General features: G+C 44.3%; 1 protein-coding gene across 7 annotated transcripts in view; it reads left to right on the top strand.

Annotated features, from left to right (window-relative positions):
• LOC123791369 (protein C19orf12 homolog) overlaps positions 1–27195 on the top strand; it is a 67603-nt gene that overhangs the window by 1788 nt on the left and 38620 nt on the right. For 2 of the 7 annotated variants that reach the window (XR_015728093.1, XR_015728092.1), the window contains 3 exons: positions 192–300; positions 12742–12907; positions 15238–26825. The gene's annotated coding sequence lies outside the window, so the exon portion shown is untranslated. The other 5 variants (XM_045796116.2, XM_045796115.2, XR_006779361.2 and 2 more) reach the window with 4 other exon arrangements.

Genomic DNA, 27195 nt, shown 5'->3' with positions numbered 1-27195 from the left:
AAAGGATTGAAAAGACAGACTAATATAGAGGAAGTTTTTAACGGCTGCATAAGTGAGCTTATGAGGGATTCTTTCTTCCTTTTTTCTATTTTCTAAATTTTGTTCAGAGAAAATGAGACTTTGTTAATTTTTTTTTAAAATCTATAAATGATAAGCTTTCAAACATGGCTACACATGTGTTTTCCCACTAGTGGCTTTGTGAAAGTTCCGTAGGAAGTCAAAGTTTGAGAGCATCACTGCAAATGATCATCCCCCTCAGCCTGAACAACTTGCGAAAAGCTTCAAAAGTGCAGAAACATGGTAAGAATTCTACAGTGAACACCCACATGCTTTTAAGTTCTACAGTTCATATTTTGCTCTCTTCAGACAGGTTTCTTTTGATTGCTGCTTTAAGACATTCAGGCTGTTAGGTTGAGTATGCAAAAGTTTCATGCCTCAACTACTGTTAAATAAGTGCATTTCTATGAAAGTCAGGACTTGCCTTATAAATAAATGTACAGATATGGCCTAGAGTGAGCTGATGCCTCTGTTAAAGCAGAGCCTGGCACAGACGACACAGTTGGACAGGACAGCCATCATTATCTGCAGTCTCATAAAACTGGCACAGTCCCTGAGGCTCAAGATTAAGAATGTCTCTCGTCCCTTGATCTGTATGCTGGTCCAAACGTGTCATATTGATTGACAAGGGAGCTGGGAGTGTTGGTGGCGGGGGATGTGGACACAGTGGCACCAGCAATCATTCCTCAGGCTTGACAATGCTGTAGGAGACTCCTTGTGTGACAGAGAGTGAGGAGAGTAGGCAGTAAGGTTCCGGTCCTAACACTGGACTTCCCTGCCAGACAAGCCCTTTCCTGCTGGGCGATTGGGTGTTCTGGCTACAAGAATCGAAAAGCTGACGCTCACAAGAGGAAGACATACCACCCCTCTGGTCAAGACACAGCACTGAGCTCTAAGTCAGTTAAATCCGATCATTAGGATTCCAAGCAGCACGAGGGGGCTACAACACTTAGCATGTGTGGCCAAATATCAGTTTCTGAAATCGAGGTTTGTCAGTCTTTCAAAATCGAAAAGTCATTCTTCAAGGCTACCTTGATCCCCGATGTCTAAAATGCAACATTATAGATTCTTCCAGTTCCCTGAAGAAGTTTCCCTCTCAGCTGAACGCACCGAGGAAAGCTCATTCTTGCTTTTCGTGATCAAGTGTCTAAGAGGAGGCTCTTTGGGATCGTGAGATCTCCTTCACTGGGTTTAAGGGACAATTCCTGCAGCATCTGAAGGATTTGCAGGGAAATCACCACAGGCTTCATGGAGCGTGTGTGCATGCGGCTCACACTTCCCCTCCCCTGTTCTGATCTGTGCTCAGTGTTGGGGAAGCAGCCCAAACCTATGTGTTAACATATCTATGAATCCTTCTGGGCCAAAATATGGGAAGGTGGGTGGGAAAACGGAGCTGATATAAAATCACCCCAAACTGGAATTGGGGTAAGACCAGAAAGCAAAGAGACCTGGGTTTCGTGCTTTTTGAGTCCCAAGGCCCTGCTGGAAGTTGGGGACAGACTTCCCTTTCAAGATATTTGAAGCCAGAAGGGCACCTGAAACTGTTTAAAAATCCAATTTAGTGAAGAGGTCAGGCCCTCAGCATAGCTGCCTGAGAGGAAAAAGTGTGACCTTTCTGAGAGATGGTGCTACTTCTTAGTTTCCTTCAGTCTCTGTTCTTTAATACACAACATACAGCTTAAAATTTGAAAAGCAGTATATCTGACATGGAAAGAAGCAGGAACTGTCACCCGTAATCAGGACAAGAAATGTCACCAGAATAGAACCATAGATGACCCAGATGTTCGAATTGGAAGACAATACTTTAAAATACTTTTATAATACTTTAAAACTTCTACAATGCTATTACAGGAGGTGGCGTCCTCGGGGGCAGCATAGGACGATCCTGAACTCACCTTTTCCCATGCACACACTGAATCCATACCTACACATAGAAAAATTCTTCCTGAAGAAGCACCTGAGGGCTGATGGAACAGTTGTTACATGACACAGGATAGAGGGACCACATAGGAAATGGCAGGAGAAATGGAGACACATTAATGTTGGGCACCCCACTCCTGATGCTGTGAACTATGATAGGGAGAGACAGCACTGAGGGACCCAGGTGCAGATTCGCCTAATCTGCAGCAAAGCAACCCCCCCCCCCAACACCCCAGTGGTTTAAAGGGCAACTAGATTATGAGTAAGGAAACCCATTTACTAACACTAGAGGGTCCACCAATATTGGGGGGAAACTTCTGGAACTCTCTGTGGGTTCAGAGGCACTGGCAAGCACCATTGTTTATGTTTCCTCCGTGTCTTGGTGGCACAGATGGGAGCAGGGCCCAGGCATTCTGCCTGGCACACCATCTTAGTGAACGTTGGCCCTTAGCCTACACTGGCTCTAGCCATTCCCCCTAAGAGGCCTGCCTGTCCATGCTCTGGCCAGTTCCAGCCATCCCACCAGGGTGGCTGAGGCATGGAGCACCCTGAGGCCCACTGGCCCATGCCTGCTTCAGCTGCCGTGGTCCCAACAGTGTACCCCCTGCATGGAGAGTCCCAGCCTGCACCCACCCCAGCTCTAGCCATCTGCCAGGGTGGCACCAGCCTGGAGTGTCCTAGGACCACCTGGGCCATGCTTGCTCCACGTTCAGCTGTTTTGCCAAAGTGGCTTCAGTATGGAGTACCTTGGAACTCCTACCAGCCCACATCCTAGCTCCAGATGTTCTGCCAGCATGGCCCCATGGAGCATCACAGGAGTACCTGGCCTGTGCTTACTCCCATCTCCGGCTGTCCTTCCAGGGTGGCTCTGGTGTAGAGCCCCGGAACCTTTTGGCTCATATCTATCTCAGCTCCAGCCGTCTCACCAGGGTGACCCTGGATGAAGTGCCCTGAAACCTCCAGCCTCTGCCTGTTCCTGCTCCAGCCAGCCAGCCAATGTTGCCAAGCAAATGAAATCTACACAGGGGACATTCCTACACAAGGCTACTCCTTCAAAACTGGTAGGTTAGCTGTTCTGCTTAATTCACAGAAACAAAATGAGGAGACAGAGGAATATGCTGCAAATGAAAGAATAAGACAAAACTTCAGAAAAAGAACGAAATGATACAGAGATAAGCAATCTACCTGATAAAGAGTTCAAAGTAATGGTCACAATGATGCTCACCAGACTTGAGAGAAGAGTGGATGAAGTCAGTGAGGACTTCAACAAAGAAAGAGATACACAATATAAAATAAAATCAATCAGAATTGAAGAATACAATAATGGAAATGAAAAATACACTAGAGGGAGGGCACCTGGGTGGCTCATTCAGTTAAGCATCTGCCTTCAGCTCAGGTCATGATCCCAGGATCCTGGGATTGAGCCCCACTTGTGACTCCATGCTCAGTGGGGTGTCTGTTTCTTCGTCTCCCTTTTCCACTTCCCCTCACCCTGCTTGTGTGTGCTCTTTCTCAAATAAATAATCTTAAAATAATAAAAATAAAAGAAAAATAAACTAGAGGAAATCAATAGTAGAATAGAGAATGCAAAAATGGATCAGAGGCCTGGAAGACAGGGAAGGCCACCCAAGCTGAACAGCAAAAAGAAAAAAGAATTTTAAAAGTGAGGATAGGTAAAGAGACCCCTGGGACACCATCAGGCATACTAAAATTCACATTAGAGGAGTCCCAGAAGAAAAAGAGAGAGAAAGGGACAGAAAACTTATTTGAAGAAATAATAGCTGAAAATTTCCCTAACCTAGGGAGTGAAACCAATGTCTAGGTACCGGAATCCTAGAAAGCTTCAAACAGAACGAACCCAGGAAGGGCTGCACCATGACACATAGTAATAAAAATGGCAAAATTAATGATAAAGAGAGAATCTTAAAAGCAACAAGAGGAAAGCAAACAGTTATGTACAAGGGAAACCCCATAAGGCTTTCAGCTGATTTTTCAGCAGAAACCTTGTAGGCCATATGGCAGTGGCAAGATACATTCAAAGTGCCGATGGGAAAAATCCTGCAACCAGGAATACTCTACCCAGTAAGGTTATCATTCAGAATTAAAAGAGAGATGAAGTTTCTGAGGCAGACAGAAGTTTAAGGAGATTTAACCACTATACCAGCCTTACAAGAAATGTTAAAGAGACTTCTTTATTCAGAAAAGGAAAGGCCATATGTAGAAATAAGAAAATTATGAAAGGGAAAAAAAAACTTCACTGGGAAAAGTTAACAGAAAGGTAGTAGATCAATCACTTATAAAGCTTGTATGAAGGTTAAAAGACAAAAGTAGTAAAATCAGTTATTCCTAAAAAGATTTAGCTAAGGAATTCACAAAATAAAAAGATGTAAAATATGATATAATCTAAACAATGGGGGGGGGGACATAGTGCTTTTAGAATGTGTTTGAACTTCAGTGAGTATCGGCTTAATACAGGCTACTATATACTTAGCATGTTCTATATGAACCCCGTGGTAAAACCCAGAACCTATAATACATAAGCAAAAAGGGGAAGGAAAAGAATCCAAAAATAACACTAAAAGTCATCAAACCACAAGGGAAATAGTAAGAAGAAAGCAACTCCAAAAACAACTGTAAAATAATTAACAAAATGGTAGTAAGTACACGCCAATCAATAAATAAATGGACTAGATGCTCCAATCTAATGACATAGGATGACTGAATGGATAAAAATGCAAGATCCATCCATATGTTGCCCACCAGAGACTGACTTCAGAACTAAAGACACAGATTGAAAGTCAAAGGGATGGAAAAATATATTCCATGAAAATGGAAATGAAAAAAGCTGGGGTAGCAATACTTATATCAGGCTAAATAGACTTTGAAAGAAAGACTGCAACAAGAGACAGGGCATTACATAATGATAAAGGGTTCAATCCAACAAGAGAATATAACAATAGTAAATACCTGTGCATCCAACAGGGGAGCATCCAGATACATAATGCAAAAATTAATAGAAATAAAGAGAAAATTGACAGTAATAAAATAATAAAGTTCCCAAAAAGAAAAGTAAAATAACGTTTAACACCACCCTATGTACATCAATGGATAGATTATGTAGACAGAAATTCAATGAGTAAGGAAACAGGGGCTTTGAACAACACCATTAGTCAGATGAATTTAACAGATATATATACAGAATATTCCATTCAGGGTGCCTGGGTTGGGCGTCTGCCTTTGGCTCAGGTCATGATCCCTGGGTCCTGGGTTCTTGTTCCACATCGGGCTTCTTCCTCAGTAGGGAATATGCTTCTCCCTCTCCCTCTGCCCCCCCCCCAACATGTGCTCTCTTGCATGATCTCTGTCTTTCAGATTAATAAATCTTAAAAAAAAAATTCCATCCCAAACCAGTGGAATACACATGGAATATTCTCTAGGATAGATCACATCTTAGGCCACAAAACAAGTCCCAGGACGTTCAAGTGGAAGGAAATCATACTATCTTTTCTGATCACAATGTTATTAAACTAGAAATCAATTATATGAAAAAAAATGGAAAAACACAATCACACGGAGGCTAAATAGCATGCTACTAAGCAACCAATGGGTCTATGAAGAAATCAAAGAGAAAATTAAAAAAATACTGTGAGACAAAAGAAAATGGAAACGCAATAGTTCAAAAATCTTTGGGATACAGAAAAGGATTTCTAAGAGGGACGTTTATAGCAATACATGCCTACCAAAAAAAAACACAAAAATCTCAAACAATGTAACCTTACACCTAAAGGAATTAGAAAAAGAAGAACAAACAAAGCCAAAGGTCAGCAGATAAAAAGAAATAATACAGATCAGAGTGGAAATAAATGAAAAAATAATAGAAAAGATCAGTAAAACTAAGAACTAGTTCTTTGAAAGGAAAATTTATGAAGCTTTAGCCAGACTCATAAAAAAAGAGAGAGGACTTAAATAAATAAGACCAGAAATGAAAGAGCAGTTACAACTGACACCACAGAAATACAAATAATTATGAGACTACTATGAAAAATTATATACCAACAAATTGGACAACCTAGAAATAATGGGTAACTAGAAACATATAATCCCACAAGACTGAATCAGGAAGAAATAGAAAATGTGAACAAATCCATCACTAGTACCAACATTGAATTGATAATGAAAAATCTGCGAACAAACAAAAGTCTAGGGCCAGATGGCTTCACAGGTGAATTCCTTTTTTCCCAAAAATTTTTATTTAAATTCAGTTTATTAACATATAATGTATTAATAGTTTCAGAGGTAGAATTTAGTGATTCATCAGTTGCATACAACACCCAGTGCTCATAACTTCAAGGGCCCTCTTTAATGCCCATCACCCAGTTACCACATCCCCCCACCCACCTCCCCTCCAGCAACCCTCAGGTTGTTTCCTATAGTTAAGAGTCTCTTATGGTTTGTCTCCCTCTGTTTTCGTCTTACTTTATTTTTCCTTCCCATCCACTATGTTCAATTGTTTTCTTCCTTAAATTCCACATATTAGTGAAATCATATGGTATTTGTCTTTCCCTACTGACTTATTTTGCTTAGCATAATACCCTCTAGTTCCATCCACATCATTGTAAATGGCAAGATTTCATTGTTTTTGATGGCTGAGGAATATTCCATTGTATATATATACACACATATATATGGAATGTATATGGGATAATGGAATATTTCCGTTATCTTTATCTCTACCTATGAATGAATGAATAACATATACATACACGCACACCACATCTTCTTTATTCATTCATCTGTCAGTGCACATCTGGACTCTTTCCATATTTTGGCTATTTCACAGGTGAAATCTACCATTTAACGAAGTGTTAATACCTATTCTTCTCAAACTATTCCAAAAAATAGAAGAGGAAAGAAAACTACCAAAGTTATTGTAGGAGGCAAGCATTACCCTGATTTCAAAACCAGATAAGGACACCACACACACACACACACACACACACACACACACACACAAAACAAAACAACAAAACAAAGCAAAGCAAAATTACAGGGCACATCTGTGATGAACATAGATGCAAAAATCCTCAACAAAATTTTAGCAAACTGAATTCAACAATGCATCATCTGCCATGAATTAACGGGATTTATTCCAGGAATGCAAGGATGGTTCAATATCCAGAAAACAAACACTGTGATACACCACATTAATAAAATGAAGGATAGCAATCACTGAACATCTCAGTAGATGCAGAAAAGCATTTGACAAAATTCAACATCTGTTAATAAAAAAAATAAAAACTCAACAAAATGAGTTTAGAGGGAACATACCTCAACAAAATAAAGCCATATATGACAAAGCAGCTGCTAACATTCAATGGTGAAAAGCTGAAAGATTTTCCTTTAAGATCAGGAGTAAGACAAGAATGTGCACTCTTGCCACTTTTACCCAACAGAGTACTGGGACTCTTAGCCACAACAATCAGACAAGAAAAAGAAATAAAAGGAATCCAGTTTGATAAGGAAGAAGTAAAATTGTTACTATTTGCAGACGATATGAAACTATATATAGGAAACTAAAGACTCCACCAAAAAACTATTAGAGATAATATTTAGAGATAATAAAGATTTCAATAAAGTTTCAGGATACAAAATTAAAGTACAGAAATCTGTTGCACTTTGACACACTAATAAAGTAGCAAGAAGAGAAATTTTAAAAATCCTATTTATAGTTGCATAAAGAAGAATAAAATACCTAAGAATAAATATAACTAAGGAGAGGGTAAAGACCTTTGCTCTGAAAACTATAAGCCTTTCATGAAAGAAATTGAAGGTGACACAAACAAATGGAAAGATATACCATGCTCATGGATTAGAAGCATTAATATTGTTCAAATGTCCACACTACACCAAGCAACCTACAAATTCAATATGCTACCTATCAAAATACCAGTAGTATTTTTCACAGAACTAAACAAAGAATCCTAAGGTTTGTATGGAACCACACAAGACACTGAATAGCCAAAGTAATCTTGGGAAAGAAGACAACACTGGAGGTATCACCATCCCAAATTTCAAACTTTATTATTAAACTACAGTATGCAGTAATCAAAACAGTATGATACTGGCACAAAAATAGACACATAGGGGTGCCTGGGTGGCTCAGTCATTAAGCATCTGCCTTCAGCTCAGGGCGTGATCCCAGAGTCTTGGGATCGAGCCCCACATTGGGCTCCTCCACTGGGAGCCTGCTTGTGTTCCCTCTCTCACTGGCTGTCTCTCTCTGTCAAATAAATAAATAATCTTAAAAAAAAAAGACACATAGATAAATGGAACAGAATCGGGAGTCCAGAAATAAATCCACACTTACATGGTCAATCTACAACAAAAGGGGCAAGAATATACAATCGGCAAAAGGCCTCTTTTCAATAAACGGTGCATATTTGTGTTTGTAAGCCATACACAAAAATAAATTCAAAATGGATTCCAGATCTAAAGGTAAGACCTGGAACCTTGAAAGTCCTAAAAGAAAACATAGGCAGTAATCTCATAGCTATTGGTCATGGCAATATTTTTCTAGATCTGTCTCCTCAGACAAGGGAAACAGAAGCAAAAATAAACTATTGGGATTACATCAAAGTAAAAAGCTTTTGCATAGCAAAGGAAACAATCAACAAAATGGAAAGGCAACCTATTGAATGGGAGATGTTTGCAAATGATCTATCTCATAAGGGCTTAATATCCAAAATGTATAAAGAACTCATACAACTCAACACCAAAAACAAATAATCCAAGTAAAAATGGGCAGAATTCCTGAATAGGCATTTTTGCAACAAGACATACAGGTAACAAAAAGAATGATACATGGAAAATGCTCAACATCATTAATCATCACTGAACTGCACCTCAAAACCACAATGCAATGTCACCTCACACTAGTAGGAATGGCTAAAATTAAAAATACAAGAAGAAACAAGTGTTGGCAACCATGTGGAGAAAAGGGAACCCTCATGGATTGTTGGTGGGAATGAAAAATTTTGCATCCATTATGCAAAACCACTATGGAGTTTCCTCAAAAAATTAAAAATGGAAATACCATAGGAATAAAATTAAAAATTAAAAAAAAGAAAAGAAAAAGGGGAGGGACAGAAGGACTATAATCTCTTAGTGTGGACAAAGCAGGGTGTTCCACCTGTTCATGGGTGAATTTTGGTCTGTGTGTTAGAAGACACTACATCCCAAAATTGCAAGGAAAGTAAAATTTATAAAAAATAATATATAAATACATATAAACACACATACACATATAAAGATAATATTGAGTAGAGTGAAAAAAGGACTAAAATAAAGCATACATTGTGAAAAATACAAGTTAAAAAGCAACTATGAGATGTGAGCTGATATAATAAACATCTGGTTGAAATGGGAAAAGGTAAAAAGAATAAAAAAGAAAAAGCATAAGAAAAAGAAAAGGATAACTTTATCTGAAAAATAAACAAGTTGTGAGATGACACCTGGAGCTCAATATACTATTTTCCCCTGGCGTTGAAATTTTACAGTCTTATGGGATCCATAGGGTTGTCATCCCCCTGTTCTTCCAGACTCGCTTCTGGGGGAGGGGCCTGCCGTGCTGTTTCTCAGGTATCTCTGCTTGGGTGGAGTTGCCCCACCCCCTTCATGGAAATGGGCTCAGTCAAGCAACATGACAGATCACATTAACAAAAAGAAGAGATGAGAACCACATCATCCTCTCAATGCAGAAAAACCATTTCACAAAACACAGCATCTGTTCCTGATTAAAACTCTTCAAAGTAGAGGGGTAGAGGGAACATGCCTCAATATCATAAAAGCCATCTAAGAAAAGCCCACAGCGAATATCATTCTCAATGGCGAAGAACTGAGAGCTTTTCCCATAAGGTCAGGAACACAACAAGGATGCTTACTCTCATCACTATTGTTCAACATAGTACTTGAAGTCCTAGCCTCAGCAATCAGACATCAAAAAGAAAAGGCATTCACATAAGCAAAGAAGAAGTCAAACTCTATTTTCACAGATGACATGATACTTTATATGGAAAACCCAAAAGACTCCAACCCCAAATTACTACTCATACAACAATTCAGCAATGTGGCAGGATACAAAATCAATGCACAGAAATCAGTTGCTTTTCTATACACTAACAATGAGCCTGAAGAAAGAGAAATTAAGGAATCAATTCCATTTATATTAGCACCAAAAACCATAAGATACCAAGGAATAAACCTAACCAAAGAGGTTAATGATCTGTACTCTAGAAACTACAGAACATCTATGAAAGAAATCGAGGAAGACACAAAGATATGGAAAAACATTCCATGCTCATGGATTGGAAGAATAAACATTGTGAAAATGTCTATGCTGCCCAGAGCAATCTACACTTTCAGTGCAATCCCTATCAAAATACCACTGACGTTTTTCACAGAGCTGGAACAAACAATCCTAAAATTTGTTTGTAACCAGAAAAGACCCTGAATCACCAGGGGGATGTTGAAAAGGAAAACCAAAGCTAGGAGCATCACAATGCCTGACTTCAAGATAGATTACAAAACTGTGCTCATCAAGACAGCATGGAACAGACACAAAAACAGACACATAGATCAATGGAACAGAATAGAGACCCCAGAAATGGACCCTCAACTCTATGGAAACTAATCTTAACAAAGCAGGAAGGATTATCTAATGGAAAAATAAAAGTCTCTTCAAAAAATGCTGGTGGGAAAATTGGACAGCTACAGGTGGAAGAATGAAACTGGACCATTCTCTTACACCAATCACAAAGATAAACTCAAAATGGATGAGGGACCTAAATCTGAGACGGGAATCCATCAAAATCCTAGAGGAGAACACAGGCAGTAACCTCTTTGAACATCACCCATAGCAACTTCTTTCAAGACACGTCTCTATAGGCAAGGGAAGCAAAAGCATAAATGAACTTTTGGGACTTCACAAGATAAGGAGCTTCTGCACAGCAAAGGAAACAGTAAAAAAACAAAACAAAACTAAGAGGCAGCCCATGGAATGGGAGAAGATATTTGCAAATGACACTACAGGTAAAGGGCTTGTATCCAAGATCTATAAAGAACTTCTCAAACTTAACACCCAAAAATGCAGGAAATAACTAATGTTGGCAAGGATGTGGAGAAAGGGGAACCCTCCTACACTGTTGGTGGGAATGCATTTGGCACAGCCACTCCAGAAAACGGTATGAGGTTCCTCAAGATGTTAAAAATAGAGCTACCCTTCAACCCAGCAATTGCACTACTGCATATTTACCCCAAAGATACAGATGTAGTGAGAAGAAGGGGCACATGCACCCCAATGTTCATAGTAGCAATGTCCACAATAGCCAAACCGTGGAAGGAGCCAAGGTGTCCTTCAACAGATGAATGGGTAAAGAAGATGAGGTTCATATATACAATGGAATATTACTCAGCCATCAGACAGGATGAATACCTACCATTTGCATCGACATGGATAGAACTGAAGGGAATTACACTAAGTGAAAAAGCCAAGCAGAGAAAGACAATTATACTGTTTCACTCATATAGGAATAGTGGAACAGAAGGAATAGTGCAGAGGACCACAGGGGAAGGGAGGGAAAACTGAAGGGGGTGACAGCAGAGAGCGAGACAAACCATGAGAGACTCTGGACTCCAGGAAACAAACTGAGGGTTTCAGAAGGGATGGGGATGGGAGGATGGGTTAACCGGGTGATGGGTATTAAGGAGGGCATGCGTTGTGATGAGCACTGGGTGTTATATGCAACTGGTGAATCATTGAACAGTACATCAAAAACAAATGATGTACTATATGTTAGCTAATTGAACATAATAATAAAAAAGAATAAATACCATAGGACACAGTATTCCACTTTTGCATATTTACCTAAAGAAAACAAAAACACTAATTGAAAAAAAGTCATACACACTCCTATGTTTATTACAGCATTATTTACAATAGCTAAGAAATGGAAGCAACCTAAGCGTCCGTCAGTAGGTGAATGGATAAAGAATATGTTCAAGTTGACCCTTGAACAATGTAGGGGGTTAGAGAGGCTGACCCTCTGCACAGTAGAAGATCTGCACATAACTCTTTGCAACCCCAAAACTTAAATACTGAAGTCCACTGTTGTCTGGAAGCCTTACTGATAAAATAAACATAAAGTCAGTTAACACATATTTTACATGTTATGTATAGTGTATACTATCTTCTTACAATAAAGTAAGCTAGAGGAAAGAAAATGTTATTTAAAAATTAAGGAGTAGAAAATACATTTACAGTACTTCATTGTATTTATTGAAAAAAAATCCATGTATAAATGAATCCATGAAGTTCAACTCTGTGTTGTTCAAGAATCAACTGTGTATACAAAGGAATATTACTCAGTTATAAAAAAGGATGAAATATTATCATTCTCAACAAGATGGGTGGATCCTAGGGTACAAAGGTAAGTGAAATGACTGAACAGAAAAAGAAAAATGCTGTGTGATTTCACTTATATGTAGACTCTAAAAAACAAAGCAAACAAACGAACAACAACAACAAAAAAAGCAGAATTAGCCTCTTAAATATAGAGAACAAACTGGTGGTTCCCAGAGGGAAGAGGATGTGGGGAGGAATGGGCAAAATAGATGAAGGAATTTTAAGAGGTACATCCTTTTTTTTTTTTTTTAAGATTATTTATTTATTTATTTATTTATTTATTTATTTATTTATTTATTTGATAGAGAGACAGCCAGTGAGAGAGGGAACACAGGCAGAGGGAGTGGGAGAGGAAGAAGCATGCTCCCAGTGGAGAAGCCTGATGTGGGGCTCAATCCCAGAACGCTGGGATCACGCACTGAGCCGAAGGCAGACGCTTAACCACTGAGCCACCCAGGCGCCCCCTAAGAGGTACATCCTTCTCATTATAAAATGAATAAGTTATGAGGATGGAAAGTACAAAGTAGGAAATATACCCAATAATACAATAACTTTGTATGATTACAGATGGTGACTACACGTATCATGGTGAGCATTTTGTAATGTATGGAATTGTTGAATCACCATGTTGTACACCTGAAACTAGTATCATATTGTATGTCAAGTATACTTCAATAAAAACACCATTATAAGTACATTGAATAACTTAGAAGAAAAGAGGGACAAAATGGGTAAAAAGAGGAGGAATTTCAGCAGAGAAATTCTGTAGCTGAAAAATGTTTTCAGGGCTTCCTCTAATGGTAGTGACCTACATGTGCATACTTAAACTTTTTATAACTACTGAGAATATTTCCCAAGATCACACACACTTTCCTTTTTATTCATCTGATAAACATATATTTATCTGTCAAGTGCTCTCTGGGCCCCTGTGTCTTGCTTGTTAAGTGAGAGGTGCCCTGGGGACTCTTAGCCGCCCCCCTGAAGCCTCTATTGCCCTACTGGAGAGGGGTCATGTCCTGGGAAAGGTTCTCTGTGAGCTCTGGGCCCTGAGGGCTGCGTCCCAGAGCCTCAAGCATGTGGGGAGCTGAGATGTGGAGCTTGTCAGCTGGAGAATGGCTTCAGGGCTAGACTGGACTCAGTCATTTTCCATCTTCGCAGTAGCCAAGTCAGACCTCGTTAATGAGGGTCCGTTCCCGCTTGTCAGTGAAGTTATATGGAACACTGGCTCCACTTTATCCCAGGTGCTGGCCTAGAGGAGTCAGGGCCTGGCTGGGGACAGCAGGGAAAGGGCTAAGGTAGGATGGAATAGTATACAGCCATGACACGTTTACAAGGAACTTTAAATCACAAATGTTATATAATGTTAATTGATAAAAGCATTCAAAGAGGCCTAAACATGAAGAATGTAAATATGCTGGAAATGTGCAGACATAGCATTAAAATGTTTATAGGATACATACCGAATGTGTAAAGAACGACTTCCTAGGTGTTAACATTTGTAGTATCATTATCCATTACTAGATTGTTCTAAGCTCTCATCAGTAAATGCTGGCAATTGGAAATGTTTTTCAAAGACTATTTAAAAACCAAGTTAAGGCTGCCTCTGGCGAGGTGCCTGGGGCAGAATTCATGCTGGAGGAAGCCTTGCTTTTCCATTTGTACCATCCTGAGTCTTCTAAGTTTTGTTCCAGGCTGTTGTTACCTATTCAAAAATGAATAAATAAATAGTTTGCAAAGGACACACAGAGTAAAAATACTAAAACCACAGAAGCCGAGAGGAGAGCCTGAGGGGAAAGCCAGAAAGTGCTTTCACCTCCTGGGGGAGACAGGACTCCAGGTCTGGCCTGCCCTCTCGGGCCCACTGCCCATCACAGTCACCCCAGGACCCAGCTGGTCCAGGGTGACTTCACTCAGCAAGGCCTATTCCATCTGACCCGAAACTAGTCAGGAGTTGGGTCAGGGTTTTTCCCAGGAATAAAGGCAGGCAGGGCAGGGGAGGGACTTCAGGGGACATCAGGGCAGGACCTCTGAACTAGGACCCCATATCCCCTGGGTCTGGAACATTTGGGCTCAATTCATGAGCAATGAATGCGTGAGGCTTCCCCCAAGTCCCCAGTCACCTTCTGTGAGTTGGGAGAACCGTCTGAACGGCCCGCCACCATGTAGGTCAGCAGAATCCTCTAAATGAGACCCCCGCTTCCCAGGAGAACCTTCATAGTCAATGTACTGAACCTTAGCCTTTGAGGAACTTTACCAGCAGGGCCAGCAGCTGCTCCTTCAGGCTCTCATTGTCCATGACCTGCTTGGTCAGCTCTACAGTGTCCTTCCACTTCAGGTCCCTGAGGATGGCGGTGGCTTCATTATAGAGCTTTTGCTTCTTATCAGGCGGCAGCTCCATTATGATCTGAGGAATCGGTTTAAACTGTCCGCTTGTCATCCATGTATCTAATAGATCCCCAACAACCCCCCCTAGAAAACAAGGAAGGTTCAATTAGTTGGGCCTTATTCATAAATCATGGCCTCAGGCTCTTGCTGAAAGCACATCCACCGCCATGACGAGTGGGCACATTCCCGCGTGGGCCGGACTGGGCTCAGCTTGGTGCCCACTCCACCCCATGGTATGGGGGGCAGGGGATTATGGGGTCTTCAGTTCATTTGCCTTAGATAATTGACACCCCAATGTGCCTTCCCTAATGCAGAGAGCGGAGACGCAAGTGTGTTTTCAACAGGTATCATCTCAGTGGTGAGGCTGAGTTGTCTCCATAGTATGCTTTTTGCCCCTGAACTTTGGAAATTTCCAGGGAAATCGTTTGGCTAAAGGACCCTGGGGACAGAGGAGGAGACCTTCACTCTGAAGCAACGGTTTCTCATGCCAGCCCTCCAGAGCTGTATGATGGTAACTACCAAATACAACTTCCTCAACTACTTCTCTTCCTGTGACCCTGAAAAGGCATAACCATTATTATTAAAGGTAAAATTTATGATCAAATGTAAGGTGCATGATGTTGGGACTTGAAGCCCTTATGTCAATGGAAAGTTCTATGTGACCAGGTGGGTCCAGGTCGGCTACAGGAAGGTGCCCTGGGGCAGGGGTCTCAAACTTAAGTGCTTTCAGGGGAAGCTGGTACTTGAGAGGAGTGAAGAGGGTTGAGTGGGCCTGTGAGTGATGGAGAACTGGGTCGTTGTCTAAACAGGTGGTGGCACTGTTGTTCAACAGAGTACTAGAAATCCTAGCCTTAGCGATCAGATAACAAAAAGAAATAAAAGACATGCAAATTGGCAAAGAAGAAGTCAAACTTTCCCTCTTTCAAGATGTCATGATACTTTATGTGGCAAACCCAAAGACTGAACCCCAAAATTGCTAGAACTCATACAATTCAGCAACATGGCAGAATACAAAATCAATGTATGGAAATCAGTTGCATTTCTATACATTAACAACAAGCCTGAAGAAAGAGAAATTAAGGAATTGATCCCATTTACAATTGCACCAAAACCATAAGATACACAAGAATAAACCAAACCAAGGAGGTAAAGGGTCTGTACTCTAAATAGTATAGAACACTTATGAAAGAAATTGAAGAAGACACCAAGAGGTGGAAAAACATTCCATGCTCATGGATTAGAAGAATAAATGTTGTTTAGATGTCTATGCTACCCAGAGCAATCTACACATTCAATGCAATCCCTATCAAAATACCACCAACATTTTTCAGAGAGCTGGAACAAAAAAGTCCCATGATTTTAAAATATCGATGATCAGATATTAAAAGAGGCAGCCCGGCTGGAGTTAGTGACTCTCTCCGAAAGAGCAGAGCATGGAAAGGGGGACACTAACTTCACAGTGGGGAAAGCTGGCACAGACCACCTTAACCAGGTGATCAAGGTGGACATCGCCAGGGTGGCCTGTGGATGTCTCACGTCCCCGGAATGGTGCTATGAGAGAGGCGTCCACCTCTGTCCTCGGTAAGCTTTCCAAAGGTCCCCAACCCCGGGCTAAGCACGAGAAAGCCCTCATGCAGACCCAAACAGAGAGGCATCCTACAAATACCTGCCCAGTACTCCTCAAGGCCATGAAAGAAAAGTCCAAGAAACGGTCACAGACCCAGGGAGACGAAGCAGGCATGAGGATTAAATGCACTGTGATAGCTTGAGCTGGTTTCTGGGACAGGAACACATCAGTAATGCAAAAATTGGCAAAGTACAAATAAAGCCTGGAGACCAGTTAGTAGTGATGCATCAGTGTTGGTTTCTTACTTTGACAAGGGCACCTGGTAACAAGATGGTAGCGTCAGGGGAACAGAAGCGGCAAGGGATACACAGGAGTTCTCTACACGGTCTCACCAGCTTGTCTGTAATTCTACTACTATTCCGGAATAAAAGGTTTATCTGAGAGAACAGAGCCCCGGCAGAGAGAACCCGGGTGTGGGCTGGAACCCGCCGACAGGCAGTAAAGCCTGCACCCTCTCCAGAAGCCGAGTGTGGAGGCATCTGAGCACACAGCTCCCCTGGGGCTGAGCCCAGGCCAGCATCGGGCCCTGGAGGCTGAACACCGCCCCTGGCCACCCTTCCCCTCCGCTCCAAAAGCAGGGAGGATTCGGGGAGGGAAAACCAGTGTTTTGAAGTTTTACTGAACTTTTCCTCATGACACCCGTGAAGCGCTTAGAGCCCAGAGTTGCCGTCATCTGCACTAAACCGTTAGGAGAACATCAAGATTTGATTTAGAGCAGCACTTAATGCAAGAAGTCACCAGGAATATCAACCAGCAAATTACTCATTATTTGGAGAAGAGAAAATTCCTTGGTTTTCTGGGTAAAATGATGTTCCCGCCCACAACTAGGGGCTGCAAGTAGCGAGTCCCCTGGTTCTCCTGGCAGACATCGTGTTCTCCACCAGCGCTGACACAACCCAGATAAAATAGATGCTCCCACAATGGCATCTGGGAACAGCTATATGATAAAGGACCCATCAGGCCCTCCCCTGAGCACCTTAATGGGGGGGACAAAGATGTAGACTGTCACTGAGTAAGGAGGCAATGGCCTTGTCTCCTATCCTACTGGCTGGTGCTTGGATGGTGAGAATTGAGGTCAGGACTCACTCATTCACAGACTGCAAAGGGACACGGACAGGTGGACGGTCTGGGGCCCCCCCACACGCTGACTTACTCCCCAGTGTGACCTCAGCGTCATGGAATGTCCCTGTGTGCCAGTCCTGCCACAGAAACACAGAGCAGAGCAGGAAGCCATGCCAGGAGCCGGAAACAGAAGCCAACCTGGGCAGATAGGCCATCACCTCTCCAGCCTGTATGGTGGGAGTACTGCAGGCCGGACTGGGAGCTCTCCCCTGTCGCCAGCACAGACTGCCCGCACAGAGCAGCATCCAGTGATGCATCTGAGCCCAGTGCGTCCGAACACGTGGCAAAGCTCCCTGTGTTGCAGGGTCCATCTGAGGCACCTCCCGGGAGAACTAATCCAGCCCCTCCTCAAGTGAGGTCCATGCAGCAGCCCTGACCCACGGTCAGACTACACAGGAACCCTTCCTGCTCCCAAGCCAGAGGAAGTAACCCTTCCTGGCTCCAAGAATGATGGGAAAGTCAGCCAAACCTCCATTCATTGCTGGAAACTGGCTGTCAAGGAGGAGCAGGTGGCAAAAGCGGGAGGCAGGAACGACCCCTCTAGGATATTTGTGCTTTTTCTGCCTGAGACTGTTTGCTTTCAGAATGGGGAGTCGCTCTGAATGAGCTCATGTAAAATGGCCAGACAGCGTCTGCTCCTAGGGGGTGCTCAGCAAACCCAGCTTCCTCCCGGGTTCCCTTCTGCAGTGACCTGTAATGGGGACGGGGAAGGATACCATCCAAGGGACCCAGGACACCCTTTAATCTTCAGATGCCCGGACACATCTCTGAGAGGAAAGGCGCCCTCCAGGTCTGCATGACACGGATGCCATTTCGGGAAAACCCTGCATTTCCGAGACCTTCACACTCAGAAGCCTGTGTTTTCAGTAGGAGGAATTAGGGACACAAATCATGTCACCGAAGCAACCTCAACTCAACCAACATCTCCCACAGGACAGAGACTTCTGTGAGGTCTCTGTGGTTTCGTAGGTCTTTGTTACAACACCCCCGAGGCTGACCGTCTCTCCGAGCCTCACCAGCAATTGCTCCAGTTACGCCTCCGAGAAGACCACCGATGAAGCTCCCAGAATGCTTGAAGCCCCCCTTCATTTTCCTCTCCTCAGCGATGGAAATGAGCAGCTTCATGACGTCATCCACCGAGAGGGGCTTCTTTTTGAACCTCAAAGGAAGCATTTCAAAGGGAGAGTTTTAATGAGCGTCGGAGTATCTGCACCCAAATGTTACTCTGGCTGGAGTTCCGAGGAACAGTCCTCATGTAGAGAACGGGAGCTCTGCCGTACGCGGGACAGACGGCACCAGCCCTGTGGTTGGGTCCTTATCACGGACGAAGCCAGGAAGCATTTAGTTCATATGCAACACAGTCCGCAGAAGGGACAAAAGGTCTTCCTTGCCCTCTGCTTCGCTTCTGATTTGTGCCGGGTTACGGAGCAGGCCCGGCCCCTGGCTCCCACGGGTCATCACTAGTGAGGCAAGCGAGCCCTCTCTTGAGTCTGCGCCCTTCCTGCTGCCTCAGGCCTCCCCAGGGCACAGAGCCTGGCGGAGAGCAGGACGTCCCAGCCTCCACTCCTCTGTCGTGGGATAGGGAACGGAGCTCATGCCAAGCCAGAAAGGGAGCAAGTACTGACTCCATGACCACACTGGCCTTGTGCCCACCCCTGCCCGCCTGTGACCCTGAGCAGAGCGTCAGAGTCCTCACCTGTAAAATGAGACAACCCACCTACAAGCTGGATTTTGGAAAGGTCTGGACAGAATGGATGCAAGTACCTGGTATGAGTCTGGAACACTGCGGCCCGCAGACATGTTGGCTCTAAATGAATATTCTGTTGCTGAGACAACCACTGGCTTTTCCATCAGCAGCCACTCCTAAAGCCTGTCCAGTTCTGCATGGGGGATGGTAAAGGCAGGACAGGCTGACCCTAAGGAGGACCAGTAAGATGGGACAACCAGAGAATAAACCAAACCACGGTATTCCAGGGTTTTGCATCTGTTCGGATAGAGAGACAGATGGACCTTTGGACCAATGACCTTAGAACAATTCTCTGAGGTCACAAACTGTTTGCTGCACTGGTGGGAAACTGGCAGGCAGGCATGGCAAGGGCAGGGTGGACTCTGCCCCAGGGTCAGTGGGCATGGAGACCCACAACACGGACGGGCCACCTGACAGGCCCCGGAAGTAAAATCAAAGTGGCCACGAGCTGATGCTTCTCCTTCTGGCCTCAGCTGGACCCAAGACTCTAAGGGCACTTCCTTCCATCACTCCGCTTTTCATACGTGCAGTCCCTAAAGGAACTTAACAAAGCTTGGGGCAGACCTTGTTGCTCAGTAACTCTTGGATACATTTCTTTCTGACCCAAGGAGAATCCAGAAGCAGCCTCTGATGTAAAATCATCCTCCCAGTCCTGAGAGAGACTTCTGAGCCCCTAGAATGAATCTCTGGGTTGCAGGATCACCACAGTCAGGGTTCAGGACCTCTCTGCCATCCCAGCAGAGGTAAGGGGTGTCCTGTGCTCTGGCCCCTGCCGTGTTCTGAGATCCGTGGTTCTCCACAAGGGCACAGAATCACTGATGACCTTGGGAAATGCAGCCCGCGTGCGTGGGCTGAGATTCTGCGTGGGGACAAGCTCCAGCTGGTCTCTAACCCCACCTCGGACAGCAAGACTCTACGAGAGCATGACCCAGACATCGGACATCTGCTGCTTGGTGCTCGAGTTCAGAAAGTGCAAACAAGCCTCCCCCAATGTGTCTCTTTGACCAAGTGGGGTGTAGAGGCGATGGAGGGACAGGCCCTGCAGGGGTGCTCAAGGGACGAAGAAGGAGGAGTCAGGGGTGCCTGCCCCCTCCTCTGGCCCCATGTGTCCTGGACCTGCCAATACACCTCCCAGCTTCCAGCACCTTTGCTCACTACCAGCAGCCCCTCACAGACAGAGTCCATGCTGCCCCTCCACCCTGGAAGAGAGCCCACGTGAATGTCAAGACTCATCCACAAAGGTCACAATAATCAGATAGCATTACAACAGCAAAGGGACTGCACATGGCAGAAGTCACTAAGAAATGAGGGGATGGAGGGTGTGACTTGATTTACCCAGTAGCCATGGTGCTGTGAAGCTACGTAAATGAGTTTTCTTTAAAATACTAATTTATTACAAATATTGATAACCAAAGGAATTACTATCATAATTAAACCTTTCAAAAATCTAATAATCCTCCTGTAAAACATCTATTCGTGGCATAGTTTATATCTGGTTTATATGCAGCTTTCTATCTGTCAGTTATGCTGGGAAAAGGGGAGTTGAAGCTCGATCCTGGAAGGCCTATCTGGAGGCTACAGTGAGCTCCCCATATCCAGGCACATGAAGACCCCAAGCATGGTCTGCAAGGCGGGCTTCCTGGCCAGGGCACTCTGCCCAGACACCACTCCTAATACAGGGTTTCTGCAGGATTATGCACCTGCACCCTGGAAACACTTTCTGCGTAACAAGAAAATGCATGGCCAGGAGGCAGGACACAGCCACTTCATACTCTATTGTGCATCTAAAAACCTAGCTTCCCACGGGCTCTGAATGACTTCCTATAAACCCACAGGGGCTAATAAGGCATCATCGTGCAAAGGCTACTCCTAACCTCCACTCAGCCCAGGCAGCCCAGCACAAGGCAGGAGCCCAGGGCTCTGCAGAACTGGAGGGCCAGCAGGGGTCACGGTGTGTGGGAGGGCAGGGGATGACGTGGCCCACCTCTGGCCGGGTTTAACAGCTCCACACCACAGGAAGAGGTGGCATTGTGGCTGCCTCACTCCAAGACAAACCTGGTTTAATTTCCTTGTGAGAATCATTTTAGACGTTAGAGCATCAGTAGACTCTTGTGGAAGGAAGGTTTGTCACCCCATCTCCTGAGTCCTTGCTAAAAACCCCGGCCTCCTGACTTCTCCGGGCTTGCCAGAGTGAGCAAGGAAGCCAGTCCTGCTTCTCCTCCCACTGCAAGCTTGCCTTTGTCTGTAAGCAACGAGGACGCCAGTAAGGAGGGAGGAAGAGTACTCTGATGGGGACAGACCTCAGAGGGTGGGAACGGGGCCTCCCCTCCCCATATCACACCTATTTCAGAATCAGATTTGTCCACAACACGGGCTCTGGTCACAGCAAGCCCATCGCCAGCCACAGAGAAGGCAAATACCAACTTGCAGCCCTGGTTTCTTGCACCACCAGGCTGGTCTGCTGATGACAGCAAGGTTCTGGGGAAGAGGGACATGAGCCCATCCCTGAGAGTGCAGCCCGGCTTTTTGAGATGGACCAGATTGTGAGAGAGCAGGGAGAGGAAGGCTTCAGAGCTAAGACAGACCCCCATGCACCCTTAAAAAAAAAAAGAATGAAAAAAGAAAAACAAAAGCAGAGCCTCTGAAGGAGTCAGGGTGATCTTGCTCACCTGCCATCTTTCTGCTTCTCTGCTGGAATTTATAAAATCCCACTGTGTGGCCTGGCTCTTGTAAGCCTTGTCTTCCCAGCTCTGTAGGCCCCAGTGCGAAGGGCTCACGTGGACCCCACCAGCACTGTCAGATGAGCCCACAGATTTTAAGACTGAACTGTTGCTAGTATTTGAAAATCAGATTTCACATACATCTGATTTCTTGATTTCTCTTGAAAACTCAAAAGAGCGAGCCCCCCTGGACCACCTTCCCGTAGCCACAGAGGCAAAGCTAAGCCGGTACTGCCTTCTCTCTGCCATAGGCCCTGGCTGGGCGACCTTCCCCACCCACGGGCCCATAAACAGGTCACTCTGCAGCCTCTCAGAGTCTCCCTGCTTCGTTTTCTAAAGGTAAAGAAGCTACCAGTCCCCAGCAGAGGAATGCTACCCTCCGAGATCCTTAACCCCCATTCCTGGTCATCTCTAACTTACCCCGCAAGGCCAGGCCGGGGGTGCTGACTCACCGGGCATCCTTCCAGGACTTTGTCCTGCATATGTAACCCCTGCCGCCCCACCCACGCACCTGGGACCCAGAGGAGGGTGACGCACACCTAAGGTTACTGAGGAGGGCGCACACATGTGGGTACCTGGGGAGGTCATACACACACCCAGGGTCACTATGCAGCGTGGCGCTGGGTGCAGGGCCCTGAGCGCGGCTGCAGGTTCTGACCCCAGCTGGGCCGCTGCCGCTTATTTCTGGCGTGATGTCAGCCTCTCCGTGCCACAGTGTCTTCATGTGGCAAATGAATACCCTTGAGGCCTGGGGTAGATCTGCAGCCCGCAGGTCTCCCTGCACTGCAGCCCCGGCAGGGGCCTCACCCCTGCAGTGCGGCGCACTGAGCCCTTCACCTGCTGGGACAGGGCCAGCAGAGCTGGGGAGACCCAGGCCCACGCTTCTCCGGCCCCGCCCCACCCAGGGTGTCCCCGCCCTCCAGCCGCCCCACCCCGCACAGACCCCGCCCCCTGCCACCTTCTGATCAGTCACCTGCCAGTGCACGCCCCCATAGCCGGTGCCCCTGCCTTGGCTGCCACCTGGGCTGCCACGTCTACCGGCACTGGAGCCACGAAGTGCTCCACTGGTTTCCGATGTCTGGCGGGAACGAGAACGCGGGGTCCTAGCCCAAGGAATCAGCCGGAGTGTCTTCTCTTGGTCGGAGTCTAGGCCTGGCTCTTGAGTCTGGAGTGAAGTCCCCGCGGCCCTCAGGCTGCGCTCCTTCGTGCCCACCGCCAGCGCTCTACCGCCGCCCGCACACGCTCTGGACGGGATTCCCTTGCACCTTCCTCAACCCCGAGAGACCTCTCCCTTTGGCCTTTGATTCAGGATCTCTGACCCTGAGGCCTGTACACCTTCCTCCTTCCCCTCAGTGGGCAGGGAAGGGAGCCCAGCAACCTGGAGAAGTCCCAGGTGCAAAGTTCATGTTTGCTGAATGTATGGGCCCAAGGCCAACACAGGCTGTCCCCCAAGGTACCGGCACCAGGGGCCTCTGGGTCAGGCAGGGTGTTTGAAAGGCTCAGCACTGGCTTTACTGCTGGGGTTCCAAGGGAAGGGGGAGTCCAGCTTCCAGGACAAAGCTGAGGTTGGGAAGCATCCTAGGAGGGGGCAGAGGTGGAGGAGTGACGTCCAAGGAATATTTTACAGGGAACACCCCCCACCCTGACACACACAGACACACACAGACACACACCCACACACGGGTTGGCCTTGAGCCATCTCAAATCTGAAAAGGGCTCTGGGGGCTTTCCATGGCCTAGCCCACTAATCCTGACAGCGTCCTCCCACCTCGGCATGGCGGCCACTGCCGTGTTACACATAGGAGCAGTGAGGTGCAGAGAGGTTGGTCTGCCTGAGGCCACCCAGGTAGGGAGTGTCAGGGTCCAGACTCTAATCTGGGTCCACCGGGCTCAAAGCCGTCCCTGTAACCAGCCCTCTGCCTGGCTTTCCAGGAAGCCAGACACACCCAGACGATGGGCCTCTTTCACACTGCCAGAGTCATTTTGTTTCGTTTTCTTCTTTCTCCTCTCTTGAATGGGAAAGTACTTGGGAGGTATATATGCCATATATACTCACACATACACATCGTATACATACAACACATAAATATGCACACACATTGCTGAATTCCTGTATCAGTTTTAGCAATTCTGGGGTAGAGTCTTTTGGGTTTTCTACATAGAGATCATGTCATCTGCAAAGAGTGAGAGTTTGACTTTCTTTGCCTATTTGGATGCATTTTATTTCTTTTTGTTGTTGATTGCCGAGGGTAGGACTTCTAGTACTATGTTGAACAATAGTAGTGAGAGCGGGCATCCCTGTTGTGTTCATGACCTTAGGGGGAAAGCTCTCAGTCTTTCCCCACTGAGAATGATATTGGCTGGGGAATTTTCTATATGGCTTTTATGATATTGAGGTTTCTTCCCTCTATCCCTACACTGTGGAGACTTTAAATCAAGAAAGGATACTGTGATTTTTCAAGTGCTTTCTTTTGCATCAATTGAGAGGATCCTGTGGTTCTTGTCCTTTCTTTTATAAATGTGATGTATCACATCGATTTGCAAATGTTGAACCACCCTCGCAGCCCAGGATTAAATTCCACTTTGTTGTGGTGAATCATCCTTTTAATGTACTGTTGGATCCTATTGGCTAGTATCTTGGTGAGAATTTTTGCATCCGTGTTCATCGGAATATTGGTGTGTCATTGTCCTTTTTGATAGGGTCCTTTTTTTGGCGTTGGGATCAAGGTAATCCTGGCCTCATAGAACGAGTTTGGAAGTTTTCATTCTTTTTTTTTTTTTTACCAGCTTCAGAAGAATAGGTTTTCATTCTTCTTTAAATGTTTGGTAGAATTACTCTGGGAAGTCATCCAGCACTGGTCTGTTGTTTGTTGCAAGATTTTTGATTACTGCTTCAATTTCCATGCTGATCGTGGGTCTGTCCAAGTTTTCTATTTCTTCCTGTTTCAGTTTTGCTGGTTTATAAGTTTCTAGAAATGCATCCATTTCTTCCAGATTACTTAAATTGTTGGCATATAATTGCTCATGATATGTTCTTAAAATCGTTTGTATTAACTTGGTATTAGTCGTGATCTCTTCTTTTTCATTCATGATTTTATTAATCTGGGTCCTTTCTCTTTTGAATAAGTCTGGCTAGGGGTTTATCAATCTTATTAATTCTTTCGAAGAACCAGCTTCTAGTTTCATTGATACTGTTCTACTGGTTTCTATTTCATTGATTTCTGCTCTAATCTTTATTATTTCTCTTCTCCTGCTTGGCTTAGGCTTTGTGTGCTGTTCTTTCTCAGATCCTTTAGGTTCAAGGTTAGCTTGTGTTTTTGAGATTTTTCTAATTTTTTGAGAGAGGCTTGTATTGCAGTGTACTTCTTAGGACCACCTTTACTGCATCCCAAAGTTTTTGAAGGGCTTTGCTTTAATTTTCATTAGTTACCATGAATTTTCTTAATTCTTCTTTAATTTCCTGGTTGACACATTCATTCTTTAGTAGGATGCTCTTTAACTTCCATGTGTTTGAGTTCCTTCCAAATTTCCTCTTGCGATTGGGTTCACTTTCAAAGCATTGTCCTCTCAAAATATGCAGGGAGTAATCCCAGTCTTTTGATGCCAGTTGAGACCTACATGACTTGTGACCCATATGTGCTCTATTCTGGAGAATGTTCCATGTGCACTGGAGAAGAATGTGTATTCTGTTGCTTTAGGATGGAATACTCTGTGTGTATCTGTGAAGTCCATCTGGTCCAGTGTTTCATTCAAAGCCCTTGTTCCTATTATATGTCCAGGGGTTGGTCTATTTTTATTGATTTAGGAATGGACCTCTCTAACTCTTGGACATGAATGCCTGTTTCCTTCCCCAGATTATGGAAGTTCTCAGCTATGATTTGCTCAGATACACCTTCAGGTGCTTGCGTGCTCACTCTCTCTCTCTCCCTCTCGCTTTTCACCCTCAAGGACCCCAATAATTGTGATGTTGGTTTGTTTTATGTCATCACGGATTTCTCAAAGCCTCTCCTCATGGTCTATTAGTTGTTTTTCTCTCTTTTCCTCAGCTACCTTCCTTTCCATCAACTTGTCTTCATTGTCACTGACTCTCTCTTCTGCCTCATTCACCCAAGCTGTTAGAGCACCCAATTTAGAGTGCATCTCAGAGCATTTTTAATTTTGGCCTGGTTAGATCTCATTTCTATACTAAGAGGTTCTCTAGTGTCTTTTATGCTTTTTCAAGTCCAGGTAGTAACTTTTTCATTGTTATCCTGAATTTCAGCTCTGACATTTTCTTTATATCCATATTGATTAGATCTGTGGCAGAGAACATTACCTCTGGTTCTTTCTTTTGTTGTAAATTCCTTCTTCTAGTCATTTTGCACAGAGAAGAATAGATGAATGAGTGAACAAAACCAAAAATATTGGCCACACCTAAGCAAAATACACACTAGACAAATCCAAAGAGATCAAGAACCAAAAATAAAGGAAAAAGAAAAAAAAAGAAAAAGGTAAATAAAAAAGTGAAATTAAAAAGGGGGGAGGAGAAAAGGCAAGAGAAACAAAAGATAAAATGAATTTATGGGACTTCATCAAGATTAAAAGTTTCTGCACAGCCAAGGAAACAGTCAGAAAAACTAAGAGGCAGCCCACGGAATGGGAGAATATATTTGCAAATGACACTACAGATAAAGGACTGGTATCCAAGATCTACAAAGAACTTCTCAAACTCAATACACGAGAAACAAATAAACAAATCAAAAAATGGGCAGAAGATATGAACAGACACTTTTCCAATGAAGACATACAAATGGCTAACAGACACATGAAAAAATGTTCAAAATCATTAGCCATCAGGGAAATTCAAATCAAAACCACACTGAGATACCACCTTACGCCAGTTAGAATGGCAAAAATAGACAAGGCAAGAAACAACAATTGTTGGAGAGGATGTGGAGAAAGGGGATCCCTCCTACATTGTTGGTGGGAATGCAAGTTGGTACAGCCACTCTGGAAAACAGTGTGGAGGTCCCTTAAAAAGTTAAAAATTGAGCTACCCTATGATCCAGCCATTGCACTACTGGGTGTTTACCCCAAAGATACAGACGTAGTGAAGAGAAGGGCCATATGCACCCCAATGTTCATAGCAGCAATGTCCACAATAGCTAAATTGTGGAAG

The sequence above is a fragment of the Ursus americanus genome, chromosome 21 (genome assembly GCF_024610735.1).
Source record: "Ursus americanus isolate L20-20 chromosome 21, mUrsAme1.1.p, whole genome shotgun sequence".
In the NCBI taxonomy this organism is placed as follows: Eukaryota; Metazoa; Chordata; class Mammalia; order Carnivora; family Ursidae; genus Ursus; species Ursus americanus.
This window is presented reverse-complemented; position numbering and strand designations above follow the sequence as displayed.